Below are 17,114 nucleotides of genomic sequence, written 5' to 3' on the forward strand. Positions count from 1 at the left end.
ATCTGCAGCTGAACCAAATTTACTCAACTCTTTAATCAGGCATGTTTTGTTTTAGTGCATGTTACTTCAAGCATAATTCCACTAAGTACTAATGATGTTGTTAACAGGAACTGAAAGTTTGTTACCGTATTAAATACAGATTCTGAAGTTAACGGTAATGTGGCTTGTCATAACATTGAAGTTGTAAATGTGGAAATTCCAATATTGCCTACATCTTTCTAGAGAAAAGTTTTGTTGTGTTTTTGTAATATTAAAGTAGATGTGTGTGGTATGATTGCCAATGAGACAATCATCCAACATACAGCTCCAATAGTTCATATTTTGTATCTTATAAAGTAAACGTCAGGAGCATTCAAGGTTTATGTAGCGCAGTGTAATAGAAATGCTAGGTTGACGTTTTGTGACTTATACTGTGAAGTGCAGTCCTTTTTCAAAGTGTAAGTTATGTGGTCATAATATGTCAAGGTATTATGACGTCATAACGATCTTTTGTTAAACCGACTACTGGTTCATTAATTATATTAATTCTATGACAATATGGTTGAATATCTTTTAACCATACGTTAAAGTTGTCAGTACGTTATTCCTGAATACTTGTTTATGGATCTCGTCTTCATGCCTTCTAGAACAGCAGAGGACGCTTACCTAAAACAGTCAACCTGGTCCATGCTCCCAGAATTTAGTGATGTCTGGTTACTCATTTACTTTGTTTCTTTGTACGTGTTGTTTTGATTATTTCTTGTTCTTTCTTGTGTATGTCTGTTTTCCTTGTCTGGTCGTTTTCGTTGGAATAATCGTTTTCTGGATTGTCCTTTCTAAAGGACATGTTCCATTCATTTTAGGTAACTTAAAATCCAAGTAAATTTTATTTACTATTATAAAAAATATATAAAGATTACAAGATGGTGTGTGTGTGTGTGTGTGTGTGTGTGTTTTTGTTATTGTTTTCCTTTATTTTTTTGTATTTTTTTCAATGTGTACCATTAGTGATTGAAGTCGCTTAAAGCAATTAAGGCGTACAATTTTATGAAAATAATACTGATTATAAAGTGTTCTGACTTGAAAAAAAGTAAGACAAATATTTTTCGGCTAATTTTGTTTCTTCAAAACCTAAAATACAACTATCATTGGAAATATTGAATTTTCCACATTTTCGTTATTTGCATGATATTTAGGTGACCATTTACCTGAGCGATTTGATGTTCTATAATGACTTGACATAAGTTAACTTCTTACAATTTTACTTAAGATATACCTGCTGTTAAAATCAATTGCATTGCATTTAATTGATAATGTAACTAAACATTATTTTTTGGAGAAATGCTGATTGCAGAAAAAACTCTATTTTTCTTTAGGAGTGTAGTTTTAAAACCTGCAATAGTTTAATCAGTTATCAATTTTACAATTTTTACATCAATAATCGTTCAATATTTCATAAAATAACACGTTTATCAATAGTTGATCTATTTTGTTGTACACAATGGAATTTAATACAACAGTGTTTTACCCTATATACAATAATTTATGGCTGAGTGTCCCTCGAGCGGCTCGGTTAAAATGTTTGGATATTTTAGGGGTGAATACATAGTCTAAAAGCCTTAGTCATATTCAGATTACCGAAGGTCTTTTAACGTGATTTGAATAAAAACACAATTATTTTCATTTACATAAATATCATTTCATCGCATAATGTTGTAAAATGTTAGTCGTTTTAACGCGGTTTGTTAAAATGTTAGAAGGATCCATTATAACTGTATATATTTGGACTCAATACAAGTGTTTTGCGCATGCTCATTTTTTTTCTTTTTATTCAGAAAATTATTAAGCAGCGATCCCAAGCTGCACGGGATCGATTGGTCAGGTAACACTCGACACACAATCAATCATTAGAACAACTTTTCTCAGTATAAACAAGATCACAACAAGATTCAATTGTTTAGGAAAATGAAAAATGTAGATGTATAGAAAAAAGAAGAGGGTTAAAAAATTGAGGTCATACAAAACTCATTTTAATTCAGTTTTAAATTGTAAGAACAGCTGTTTATTATTAGAACATATCATATTCATATATACCTGTAAGTTACTCGACAATGACCGCAAACGTGTGAGATATTTCTGTAACTATGGAAGCAACGTAACGAACCTTAAAGCGTCTGTAATGATTCATTATATGAAGGAGAATAGGTTTTAATTGAGAAGTAATTGTCAAGCTTTTTCCCTTCCCTAAATTATATCATATCTACCTTACATCAAATTATTTAAATAAGAATTTTTTTTTAATCTTTACTTTAGATTGTGTGCCGACAAATGTTGTAAATAAATAGCGTCAATATTTTATAATGAAATACTTGTTTGATGGTTTTTGCCAACCATATCTGTAACATAATTTCAAACAAATATATATCTTAGATTTGTATTTTCTAATATCGACACAAAATGTTACCTAGACACAAAGTTTTATTGTTCGTAACTTCGTCATTTCATTTATTACAAAAATGAAGATACGATAAAACCAGTTTTAAGTCATTTTGATCACGCTGCTTAGAAACAAAATTATTGATACAATCATGCATTTGCAAATTTGAAATGATCATTAGTTTCACCTGCACTAAAATATTTTTCTTAGGTTATGACCAATCTACAGTTCTTGTATTTGATAATTTTCCTATTCTTTGGTGCATGCGGGAGTCGGAATGGTAAATGGGAAGGAGGCGGGATGTGGATATGGAATGAGGATATTGTATGGGGATAGGAATTTTCAATGGAGAGGATGGAGAAATTAGTTCTTACGTTAATTACAATTTATATGAAAATACATAAAATTTAATTAGAAATAACAGTTTAAATGATGACGAATTTACAAATATAAAATTAAATTTGATAATTTAGATATATTATTAAGACAAATGCTATGGAGATTCTATGGGGTGAGGATTTTTCTAAGGGGGATATGCGGGTGGTATATAACTAAAATGGAAATAGTGAGACAACAACTCCACTGTAATGACAGTCAGTTCAAGGCCACCCTAAGGTTTTCCATGAACGACGACGAAACCCTCACACCACCGAGCCGGCTGCAGTTGTGGCCCAAAAACATTATACACAGGTACAGTGAAATAGTTGTCACCAAATACTCCAGCAACATAAAAGTAGACTGAAAGTGATTACGAAACAATACATACAGATGCCAGATTAAAGAACTTTGGAGTGATCACAACCCCCCAAGACACTCTGCTACTTGTTCTCGTTACACATTAATTATTTTTATTATCAATTTCGGTAAAATTAGTAGAATACTGATGACTCATAATATAAAGTACATATAATTGGTTTTTCGCACAGTTTATCCTTGATTGTTGACAAAATTCCAACTACACATATTTTACTACATACATGTTTGTACGGACCAACGATAACGTGAAAAAAAGATGATTAGTGCCACGGTGTAAGGATAGATCGAGATATAAAATTATGTACATGTATGAGGGATCCTTTGTTTCCTGTCATTTTGGAAAGATAGAGCAGATAACATAAACCAAAAGTAGACTGCTCAGTTTTAGAAAAATAAAATGTACATATATCTACATGTAATTAGATGTAAATACAGAGCTCACTTAAAGGCGTATTTACACATGCAATTTGATGTAATACAAAGCTCACATAAAGGTATAGTTACACATGTCGAAGACTTTTTGTTACCTGTGAACGGATTAACTATTTTGTATTTTGATTATATGCTGGTGTATTTGTTGCGTTTCACCATATCCGTTCATTATTATATAGAGTTCAGAATCTTACCAAATGTCCTGCTATCAACTGCGTCTAATACGAGTATAAGAGTAAAGCAGTTTTGAGTTTGTATAAAGAATATGATAAAACTGACAAATTACACTCACGTGATATCATATTCAAGTATTTGTGAAAAAAAAACTTTTTCATGATGCATATGTTATATATATGTGAAATTAAACATCAGATACATTTTAAAATATATTGTGTAATAATAAATCATTTTAATGTTTTCAAAATAACATTACCAAGTATAGACACAATATTGTTTGGCCGAGCGACATGTTTTTTGTTTCTATTTTTAATGAATCATTTTATTTTTAATAATACTTTGTATATGAGTTTCGAATGTTATCTAACTAAACAATCAAATATAATGGAATGTAAACTTGTTTCAAAGCAGTCGCCGATGTTATAAGTTACATCAAAAAACAGTTTTAAATTTGTTCGAACTTCACACTATGCGGAATAAATTATTAACAAAAACAATTAGAACTGTTGGTACCATAATAAAATTGAAGGATTTTGCGGTTGAAAATTTGGGGACCTACGAACTTAACATGTATGCTACAAAATGGCGATATTTTTTCTAAGTTTGCACAATTTCTTTTTCTGCCTTGGCTTGGTAAAAAAAAACTTTCTGATCCCAATTTTTGTCTGATTTTATGTAGTCAACTCTTTATTCCTCTATAGCAACTGACCCAGTGCTTTGGGTTATGTTTCTCAAATAATGCGCTCTGCTCGAAATAGCGACTATTACACTGAAAACCTATGGTTAAGACTATGCAGCTGGTGCTAAATCTACTGATAAAAGAGATATGTGGCCAATAGTTTACGGTCTCTGATGTCCTCACCAAGACACAATTTACTGGTATACACTATTAAGTATACGTTTCCAATATAATGAACAATTTCTTCTATCTGTCATAGATATTCTATTTCTCTTTCGTCAAAATTGACAGTGGGTGTGTTGCAATAAAGAAAAATTGACACATGAGTCCAGTTATTAGGCAAGTTTTGTTTATGTTGTACTATCTGTTATTCTTTTATTGTCCGTTTGGCGTCCTTGGTGTTGTTTTGTCCACCAATTTGCCCTCGTTTATTCCTCTGGTATCGTTCATCTCATTTAGGGATATGTCGATCATCGAGAACGTTTACTTTATTTCCCAGACCCATATTGATCTAACTAGTGTATTGTTCAAACTTCAAGGGAACTTTTCATTTACTAGACACGTTCCGAGTTTATATTCTGTTATACAACTGTGAAAAAGGTAATAGAATGATATTTAGAAATAAACTAGTTTCATGACAGTATAACATGCAGATCCTCATTCAAGTTTTATTCACCACCTGCAGATGAATGCAAACGAAGGGTAATCACATCAGCGTTACAACTGATATTGTTTTTTAGTGGCTGGTGTGTTCGTGCAGCAAACGTTAATTTACACCAGTGATTAACAAGTACAAATGTACATAAAAGGTTTATTTAGAGTTGCCAAATCGGCTGAAATTCTTTAGAGCCTTTGACGACCAATGCAAGTCATATAGAATAGGTTCCTTACGTAAGCAGCAACGTGTATTGACGATATTGTGTATGGACAATCACATGAAGAAGGCTCGGTCTTTCATAATGTATGTACGTAGAACTTTTAAGGGGACAATGACCATGGTCAATGTCTGTCTTTTTTTCTAACATTTGCAAGTTATAAATAAAATTTTCAATTTATTGTGGAATAAATACAACGATGATTAAAACAATTGTTGAGAACTTGATTTACCAGAAATAAAAGATTAATTTTGTACTTAATGTAATAGAAAAACTTGCCTTTTTTCCTTGATTCTGGTGGTGCAAATAGTTCAATTGAACATTCAAAATGATGGGTTTTTTATTTACTAATTGTATATTTCATCCACTGCCTGATTCTTACAAAGTATGACACTTACAAATATGTGGAACGAAATGATAAAAGTGTACGACCACTATTTCTTTCTACTGCTAGTTATTGTTTATGATTACACGAAATCGGTTATTTTTTTCAAATGAATGCAGTTCTTTAAATATATAGATTTGAAAGAAGTTTTAAAAAAAAACTTTGCTATATTTTCCTTCGATTTATTAAGAAACTGTTTGGAATGCTTAGTGTGAGTATATCTTGTACAGTTAAACAGACACCAACATGAGGGATTAACATTTTATCATACTTTGTCGAAGTTCACAAAATATGGAAGGACAATAAATACCAATTCCAAATTAAATTGTCTCCTACCATATCAAACTTTTTTCAATTGTAAAATATTTTACTTTTAATACATTCTATGCTGAAATATGATTCTCGAAGGCCTTGTCATCATGAACCTTCAAAGACAAGACGAAAAGGCTAATAACATTCCAGTACACCTACACAGCCAGATGTGCCACATATGATAATCATATGGTGCTCGATTCATATGATTCTCATATGGTAAGTTTGGCTTAAAAACATATGACAATCATATGTTTGCGAAAAACATATGATTGTCATATGATAATCATGCGATAATCATATGTACATCGAAACGTATGATTATCATGTGGTTCTCGATGTATATGATAATCATATGATGCAAACCATATGATTCTCATGTGTCGCACATTTGCCTGTGTACGTAACGATTTTACAAACTGTGATCTCAATTGAATTCGCAAGGTTACTATGTATGTAGTTGTAAGCATGTTTTTTTCTGTTTGCATTGAGTGTTCGTTTCCTGTATTCACGTTCAGGTTTGATGTATTGACCCATAATTGACACTTTGGTATTTGTTGCTGATATTTATTTGTCTTAACAAACTACAAAAAGCTTCATCAATATGGCTTGAACTCCATCAAAATGGAAATAGTAATTTTCTGTGACCCATGTGCATTCGAAGTGATTAAATTTGTTTAAACCATAGGACAACAACTGACTGGATACGCCTCAACTGAAATAACTTCATTTTTTTCTTAACTCTAGTTTGTCATAAAAATTAACCTCATTTCAAAGACGTGACATATATTTTAATAAAAATGCAATAAATATATTCATTATCTGCCATTACATTCATAATCACTGATTTATAAAAAGAAATATTCGTTTTGATCGTAACATGTGATCTGTGATATTTATAATCTATGCTTATAGGCATTACAAAATAGCGTTTCGTGTTCATGAAATGTCTACAAATGACTGAATACTTCTAAAGGGAATGTACTTTATTATAGGTTTCATCTAATTGATTGCTGAATATTGTATGAAATGAAATGTTTCAAGTCTTAATGAATTGAGCTGCAGGAAACAGTGTACACTTTAAGAAAGGAGAATTGGAAATATCGGAGTGCAAACAAATGTGATCTATGATATCATGTCAATATTACTCCCTTTTCCTTTTCATCTGAATCTTCCTTTCAAAAGTATCTGGATTCACGCCTGTTTGTTACGTGCATCATTCTAATTTAACTAGTCAACTGCGTGTACTTTGCGCTGAAATAATGTGGAAACTTCCAGTTTCATTTTAGAAGTGAGAGAACGAAATGCAATGAAAAAAGAATAATTAGAAGAAAACGGGAATCTTTTATTACTTCGGTTCAGAGTGAATAAATGTTGGTGGTTCTACTTGGGCCATTTGTGAGTAACATGACACACAAATTCGAGTCTGAAAAACTACATGATAAATATATACATGTAACGATACTGGGTAAAGGTTCTCCTTGTGAAAACGCTTAATGAGTTTATTCGAAGTCGTGCTATACTTCGACTTCATTGTCAAAATTTAAATTTACGAACGTATTGCACACAATATGTTATCATTAATTCTCCCGGTACTCAAATAAAACCGCAAGAATATGTATCACACATTATAATGTCTTATGGTTGCATGCCTCACTTTGGCATTACTCTAGTCAATGATTCGATCTTTACTGGCCTACATCAGCATACTTTAACCATGAATGAAAACATTATCATTTTCATATACACATATTATCTATCAAGTTAATTTTGTAAGGTCGTCGTTACTTCATATGTTATTAGATATTTCAAGTATTAAAGTACACATGAACCGTAAATCACACGTGTAGGAGTACTTGCACGATATACAGTAATTGAAAATGCATGTTCATCATATAGTTGCAAGAACTTTCATGAATGCTTTCAAGTCTTGTGGTTACCAATATAGCTGCAGTGAATAGATCTTCGAGTACTGTTCTGTCCGCTTTATTATTTTTTGGTTCTTTGGTTGTTTGTTTTTGTTTTTTTTTGTATTTTGTTTTTTATTTTTTGTATTTTGTTTTGTTTTTTGTTTGTTTGTTTGTTTGTTTTTGTTTTTGTTTTTGTTCTGTTTTGTTCCTTTAAATATCTGTCCTGTTGGTTTTTTTTAAGTGTTAGTGTTTTAACAATTAGATAATTAGTTTGATCATGTTTTAGTTCTTTGCCTTCATACCAAATTTGATTGATGTAAGATGTTTTTTTCTGATCAGGTGCAATATTAGACGAAAGACACAGCCTTGAATCTAAATCAATGATGAAATTTGACTATTAAGTACAGTCTGTGTAGGCATTGATATTCAAACGTCTAACTACACACTAGAGTCTTTTATCAAAATGTTTATTGAGGCTTGTAAATCGATTTAAAGACAAGGCCATCATTCAAACATTTCTTAATTAGGACCTACACCTGATGGTGTTGGATTATGATCCGTTAATTTGGACGTACACCCGAAGATGTTGGATTATCATTTATTGTGTCAGTCTGGTCAGTTATCCTTAAAACCAGTTTATATTACTAATTAAAAAAACGCATAGTTTTCATACGCCTTTCTTTTTACCGATTTATTATGGTTATATTGTATATCCCTGTCCTTTGATCCAAAAGACGGGTCGCTATGCGGGATTTGTTTCTTTTTTTTTTAGATTCAATGATTGTTCTACCTTTTTTTATTTTTACAGATTTTTACATTTTTCATTCCATAGTGTACTGGATCTTACAACACTGGAGAAAAGGGTACCGGCTAGTCATGTCATGTGATTTACTGGAGGTCTTTGTATTGTTATATACATGCACAAAATGTACATGTATAAACGTTTCACAATGAGCCCTCTCACAATATTTAGTCATGCAGTATTTCTCCGATCACGTTTTGTCTGGTTATGTAGTGCAATTCACCTATATTTGCTGCAGTGAATAAAATTAATAATACTCATAACCTCCTATTTGAAGGATTAACCTACATATACCTGTAAGTTCAATTTTCCCATCAAGACGAAACATCTGATTTAAATCCAATTAACAGTTGTGGAATCTGTTATAATAATTCATGTTACATCACACACTTTCTTAGCCGGTAACAGATTACTTAGACATTATACTGCACTGTAAATATGTAATATACCTTAGAAGGCGGATACTAACCTGCGTACTCTATATGTTCATGCGTGGAAAAGATGTATCTACACACCAGGAACTGTTAACCCAAGGTGTAGGTGCACATCTGACGTCTAACCCAAAGCATGATGGAGAAGTATGTATGAAAACTGTAGCATTCTTCTGAACACCAGAGTTGTAGTGTTTCTGTGTATAGATCTGTCTCCAAATTTTTCAAAGTGGGATTTACGTACTTCTTTGAATACACTTCTTAATTCTTATTGTAACCTACATGAAAACCTTAAATTTATTTGATAACCAAGAACTATTGTATATTAATATGTGAACTTTGACTGGTGATCGTCTTAAACTTTCACATAGTAAACTCCGACTACATTTTGTCTGTAACTTTCATCTACACTTTCATTTTTACTAAACTTACAAGTATATTGTCTACATATAGTAATTTTGGTCAATTTTGAGTACATTTAATACATGTGATTACAAGGAAAGCATTTTGTTCATAAAATCAACTTGACTTTGCGTGTACTTATAAAGAGATAAACTGCTTATAATCGGATCATATGAATAAAAAATAGTTTTATACATGTATATGTCTAAACGTCTGACCACTTGAGCCTGACACAGTTTATGTATAATGCCCATAATATCTCGTATCATCTGGTATTATTGCAGTAATATGTTATTACAAAGCTCTTAACCTTTGACCTTATAAACTATATTTATATAAGTAGCTTACATGTAAATCGTATTGAATCTTTAACAGAACATTTTTGCTGGTTTCACTGACGCAGTATGTTAAAACATCTGATAGGAGGTGATTCATGTATGTCAAAACCCCATCGAGTTCAATTTAATTCCCAATTCAGAAACAGTTACAGACCACAATCATTGCCTGTCCTGTTTGTCATTTGGTGGTTGCACTTTCGAGATAAAAGTTAAAAAGATTTTGTATGGATAAAATTATCGTTGATTTGGTTTGTTTCAAGGGGAGATGAATATTTGTTTGTTTGTTTTTTTCTTTTTTTTACAAAATATACAGATCTAAATACAGAAAGTACTTTGTTGTGTAAAAATAAATCATATGTAGACCGAACAAGCATCATTTTCCGGTGTTTTTTTTTCTATACCATGAATCACCTCAACTACAGACAGTGCCTGAATTGTATATTGAGTAGTACTTCAAATCTGCATTTTAAAATTCAATTACGATTACATATACATGTACATGTATGTATATGGATGGGTTGAAGTTGGATAACATGCATTGTAAGCCAGTGACGGGTTAGTTTTTTGTTGTTGTCCATTTCAGTAATGTTATTATAGATATGGTTGTGGCTTGTAATGTGGTTTATACAAATTTGTTGAACTTTCACAGCTACACGTTCGGGATAAACAGTGCACCCGTATACGTATGCCTGTTGAGATTTTATCAAACATTTGTAGTTACACTCCTTGTTTCGTATGTATTTCCACAATTATGTCGTATCTGTTTTTGTGGTTATTTTGGATCAAAATTGGCACATTGCTTTTTGATTTGCTTTTCGATTTGTTGCTTTATCCCTAGTACTTCCGCCGACACAATTTCCATCTCATAGTTTACAATATACATGCGCATGCATGTAGTCACCGTTTAGTGAATATTCGCTTTGTTATACATGTAATTAACTTCTATCCCTTTGATTATTCATAACAATTCAGTGTTTAAATCCTTTCAAATAATTTTCAATACCCAGAAACACCAGTGTTTTTTCCAGTTAATGCATGAACATTAACCTTATATCTGTTCACACTTCCATTCATAAACTGAAAAGTATTGAATTCACCGCTGTGGACATTAATGAATACTACGTAAGAACTACATCATCACTTTACATTTAACATGGACTACTTTTATGACTGGGTCAACCATAACATCAGGCCATACTCTTATCGCAGTAACTTAACCCATATTGATAGCACAATAAAATATCTATCTTAAAGAAACATGCAAAAAAGTGGTAATGAAAAACTTTGTCATACAATTTATTAGTGTACAACACGGTAAATTATGTCAAATTCAAAATTTATTTTTAATATTTAACAGATTTTGTTTTTGGGCGGAAATATGAACAATGTACAATGAGATGGACGGGAAAAGACACATTTCCAGTTGGAGCGGATAAATTGATGTACATCACTGTCCCGAACTTGCTTTGAAGGTAGGGTGGTACATCAGAATAATTCTTTGTAAATAAAGGAAAAAAGTAAAATTTTATACGAAACAGAAACAGGAGCCGATATGATGAAAAGCAACAAAAGAACCATCGTGTAATCTTTATAAATAAAGTAAATACTTACAGAGATAATTAAAAACTCTGCAGTAAGTGTAAATACACCTTCATGTAAGCTCTGAAGAGCCATGATAACAAAAGTAATAAAATCTACAATAGCAGATGGTTACTATTGTAAAAGTACGATCGGAGCAGAGAGGTACATGCAGATAGCATGGCACCCATACTCAGATCACTGAACCACTCTGCATTATATATGTACAAGCTATTTTCGAAAATGTCTTAATCTTTCCGGATACGTGTATACATTTTCAATATTTTCAATGTACCCTAATGAAAATTGAGAACCAATGACGTAGCATTTCCATATATGGTAATTGAGCGTTACTTCCGGTTTTCATTTATGCATATTAATTTCTAAAAAAGTCAAATAACGACACGAAGACACATTAATGACCAACATTGTCAAACACTATTGACATTGGGGTGAAATCATTTATTTCTCACCAAGTAACATGCTGCAAGCGCAGCAACCAACTTGGAAATGGTAGACAATCATCCGAAATTGACAAATTATATTAAAGCAACGAAAAATCACCATAAAACATTCGCCATTTATCAATACATTTTTTTTTCAGTTTTGAATTAGATCTTGAACTTTAAATCACAATGAATTATAAACAAACGCAGGGCCAAAAAAATACTTGAAGATTTCAAAAGAAATAAAATGTATATATCTAGGTGAACGTACTAACATGATAGCATATAGAAATCAAAGACTGAAATCTTCAAAGTCGCTAATCGTCAAATACAATTGAAATTAATAACAATTATTATGACCGCAGCTGCGTAAGGATATGGAACATATTTTAGAACATGTCATATATTTAAGTATAGACTACAACTCAAAATAAAATGAGTTTTGAAAAAGCCAAGCTATGGCATAGATACAAGAGCAAAGTCATTTAATTTAGTATATTGAAGTATGCTAAATTCATTATCAAACACATCCACTTCCGGTAGAGGATACAATAAATCTGACCTCGCAAGACATCGATATCTAAACTTTAGTAATTTAAATGCACTGTTTTTATAGCGATGTGATTAAAAATTTGTACATAAATAGAAAACGTAGTGAATCCTATGACTTTCAAAATGTAGGCATTTTTGACAAGTGTCAAAGAAGTTACTACATGTATATAGCGCTGGAAGGTGTCATGTTCGGTGGGTAGTCAATCCGGGCATCGTCCTTTTGCGCCAACGGGATACAAAAAAAAACGAAGTTAAATTGCGCCAAAAAAATCGTGTAGTCCTTTTCCGCCGGAAAAAGACTAACTTTCTGCGCCAAATACAAATAAGGAAATTAAAAATCAGATAGGTAAAATTCTAAAGTAAAACCACACCACGCATCTAATGTAGCACTAAAATAATATCAAATATAAATTAACCTGTATTCTGGTGCAAAAGGATCATTAATTTATTGGCGCAATTTAACTATAAAAATCGAAAAGTAAACTGGCGCAAAAGAGTTGAGGCGCAAAATGCATCCTTTTTGGCGCAAAAGGAAAACGCCCGTCAATCCGGTGAGACGTCGGATCTACGTGTAATTGAAGATATAAAAAAGACAGATATGGTAAAATAAACTTAAAAGTATTTTGTAAAAGCGGTCATGTTTTTTTCTTGGATAAAAATTCCTACACAATGTTACGCTCATACGATCATATCAATTATCTTAAATTCTGTCCAGCAGTTTCTGAGGAGTAAAAAAATTAAAAATAGCAAATATGATGTCGAGGAAGGGCAATAACTCCTACATGGCTAAATAGATTTTCATGTAAATATACATTTGTACCTTTCATATTCTCGACTTTGACTTCGTTTTTTTTTTAATTTTTAGCAAAGAAAAGTAATCTGCCAACCTGACAGTCTGGTTACATTTTTAATTGTCCGATTGGAGCAAGGAACAGCAGTAGACTTCAAATTTAAATATTTGACTTATTCTAGCTGTGGTAAGTACTTGGTTACTTTGAATAATTAATTTCAAACCATTAAGCTACTTACTGACGTGTAAATAGTTTAGGTTTCCAAGAAAAATGTTTACTGTTCTTCCTTTCCCCCAATGAGACCGACAACCAAGTTGCCGGGTGTTGGTGGGTTGCGTCTCTTTGAAAAACTTGCTAAAATGGCTTGCAATTCGTAAATATGAAAATGACTATTTCATCACGGATAGATCTCATCGTGCTGAGCATATCAGTAAACCATTTGTCTGAATTTGGAGAGATATTCGAAAAATTTCTCTTTGACCCCTACGCTCTATTTTAGGTAACATCGACCATGTTTTTCAACGTATCAAAACTTCCAACATCATATCTATGCAGAACACATAACTAAGTTTCGTTCTAATTGTTCTAGTAGGGAAAAAAATTCGAAATAAATAACATTTAAAAAGCGAAAAACTCGAAAAGGGGTAATACATGTAACAAAAGTCTGGCTTAACAGATTTGCACAAAAATTTAACCACAGATAGATCAGATTAGGCTGAGCATTTTTAATATGACAGAATTTGGCTAAATCTAACGGTTTTTGGTGATATATGTGAAAAAACTTCTCTGACCACTATGTTTCTTTAGTAACGGTGGCCAAGTATTTTCGATGGATCAAACATCTCCACATCAGGTCTATACAGACAACCCTAAGGAACATTCATATCAAACTTGGTTCTAATTAGTCCAGTATTTTCATGAAAGATCTTTGAAAGAAATAACATTGAAAAAAGCGGAAAAAAGGTCGAAGATGGGCAATTACTACAACATGACTTAACACAGTAACACGCCAATTTGGCCACTGATATATCTTAATGCGTTGAGCATTTCTACCCTTTTGACAGAATTTGACGGTTTTGGAGAAAAACTTCTCTGAACTCTATGTTCTATTTTTAGTAACGTGGCCATGTACTTTTTGGCAGATCAAAATTCCCTACATCATTTCTATGCAGAACACCCTTCGAAGCATCCATACCAAGTTTGGTTCAGTTTGGTCTAGTATAGTGTCAGAGGAGACGATTTAACAAAATAACATTGAAAGTAGCGAAAAACGTCGAAAAGGCAATGAAAATTTGTTAATGTTATACAAACTTTGCATACAAACAGTTATACATGAAACCACTAATTATGTGCATGCAGTAAAACCAACTAGATAGAGGTAAGTACTTTCTCACATAAAATACAATACAAATGTTGTTTTTTTTTTTATTTATTTATTTATTTTTTGTTGTTAAAATGTAGATATGGATAGTTATGGGTACAAATGAAACTTGTTTATGTTGTTAATCTTCTGTATTAACAATTCAGAAAGGCTTTAAATTTGAAATTAACAATATAAATATGATCATTTGAAACCATGATAGATTCAGTGCTTCTAGACCCAAATTTAGTATAGAGATTTTATTTTATTATTTTAGATATTAAAATACTAGTTTTAGTTTTTTTATCTGTCCATCACGCACTGAAGATTGGATGCAAATTATTTTCGTTAGTGGGCATTGGGCTGTCAGATTTCTTGTGTTTGAAGAGAAATTGTGTTTAGATACGGAAATTGTATATTGTGTATTGTATATATATATATTGCATATAAGTTGTAATCAATTTTTGCTCTAATTTCTAAAAATTGATGAAAAAAAATGGTGATAGAATTTTGGAAGCCAGAGTAGCCCCTGTTTCAGTTATGTTTATATCTTCATTTTACAGTCTATATATAGAATCTGAAAGTTATCTAATTCTGAAATAATGCATAATAGGTATAATTTTGTTTTGAAGGTGCTCTATGTTGCTCAAGAGAGATTAAAGGATACATGAAAGGATTCTTAGTAATGACTTATAAAAGGTGAGTGACATAGAACTTGCAGAATCAAATATTAAAACAACTATGAGGAAAGATAAACAAGCTCTAGCTAGATGTTAAGTTCTGCTATCAGGAGATATCTCTTTTTATATACAGGTGCTTATGTAATATTATTAAGCCCAAAACAAATCTCTTTATTGTATAAATATTCAGTTGCAAATAGAGTTTGCCAAGTCCAATTCTACAGTTGAACTGGACCAGTATTTTTTAAGCTGAACTCTCCTAGTTGCAACATCAACATGCCTTGTGTTTAAACTTATTACATTTTTTGAAAGTTCAACTACAGTTTTCTCCAAAATCTCTGAATGGATTTTGATTAATCGTACCCCAGCATGTTGGACTTGACTTAACTGTTACTTATGTGCACTACAAGATAACTGCTTTAAGGATTCTTGCAATGAAAATTAATCCAACCAAGTTGAAAGGTACCATATGTATTATCATGCAGAATTGTTTTTCACCATTTCAGGGACCAGCCACCTACTTGCCTCTATGGTAAATGACTAATCCAGTATTTGCAAACTTGGTAGCTATTCATATCAGGTATACACTGAACTCCAGAATTTTTATACCTTGCTTTTGGAGACGGGACATATTATGGCATAACAGTGTCCGCTCATCTGTTGTTCATAATTTGCACAACAAATAAAAAATGCTGCTGCCAATTTATATAGAAAGCACTTTATCTGTGTGTCTGTTTGTCTGTTCATGTTATCTTTTAAAAGTCTAATTGCAAGTAATTTCAGCTGTTGATATTTGAAATGAACATATATCAAGTAAGAAAGATCACTTTAATTACAAATAAAATGATATTGTAAAATATTTGATGTATTTTGTTTGCATAAAGATTTTCACTGGTTTAATTCTACAGAAATAAGAAAGGAAGTATGTTTCATGGGTTGAAGCTGACCAAAAAGAATAAGAAGTGCTGAAAAGCTGATTATGAACCTGAGTTTAGACTTTCATTAGAATTTTTATAAATTATTCATATACTATGATAATAGTTCTGCACATATAGCATTTTTCAGTTGACATTCTTAAGCAGTATATTTATAGTCAAAGTGTCTTTGAATATTTTTTTTCTATTTCATAATTTTCAAAGTGATTTCATTTCAAAGCTATAAAAGATTGAAAATTTAAAAAAATATCCCAAAATGATACAATAAATCTCTTTTTTTAGTCATTAAGCCTTTTTATTCATACTGCACAGATAAATGCACAAAGTGAATATGTAATACACTCTATATGACTATCATTGTATTTTAACACAAGATATCCCATGGGAGAAAAAAATTCCATGTGTGAAATTAAAATCCCATGGGAGAAAAAAATCCCATTTGACAAAAAAAATCCTATGAATTTAAAATTGTAACTAGAAATTTATTTAAGCATATATTGTAAAACAAAATGCATTTTATTAAATCCAATGCAAATCTGCATTAAATGGTCACTCATATGACATGGTAGGTCGAAGAAAAACGGGGCTAAATTGTGAACAGAATCAGGAATGCTTACTTTATACTTAATATATTGTCGTCACCCGTCATCTATTCGGTACAAAGACGATTCTGACCATGCCAAACTGGATCGTAATGGAATGCAATTAGAATTTTATAAGCGGTCATAGTTCAATCGCAAATTGTTGATTTAGCAAACCGGTTTGTGCCTTTTGGGGCATTCAAGATAGTTCCTGTCTCATCATTATGCCGCCGAACTGAGCTTAATGGTAGAGAACTTTAAATTGAATATTAAGAA

General features: G+C 31.7%; 1 long non-coding RNA gene across 1 annotated transcript; it reads left to right on the forward strand.

The window, feature by feature from the left end:
- The first annotated feature begins 11,202 nt into the window (after positions 1–11,202).
- LOC148607766 (uncharacterized) lies at positions 11,203–16,143 on the forward strand. The gene is made up of 4 exons (XR_015915195.1): positions 11,203–11,387; positions 13,357–13,468; positions 15,275–15,341; positions 15,829–16,143. It is a non-coding gene; the product is annotated as an uncharacterized LOC148607766 (long non-coding RNA).
- Positions 16,144–17,114: the final 971 nt, after the last annotated feature.

This window comes from Perna viridis, chromosome 9, assembly GCF_037379345.1.
Source record: "Perna viridis isolate PV_CMFRI_1.1 ecotype Kerala chromosome 9, ASM3737934v1, whole genome shotgun sequence".
Lineage (NCBI taxonomy): Eukaryota > Metazoa > Mollusca > Bivalvia > Mytilida > Mytilidae > Perna > Perna viridis.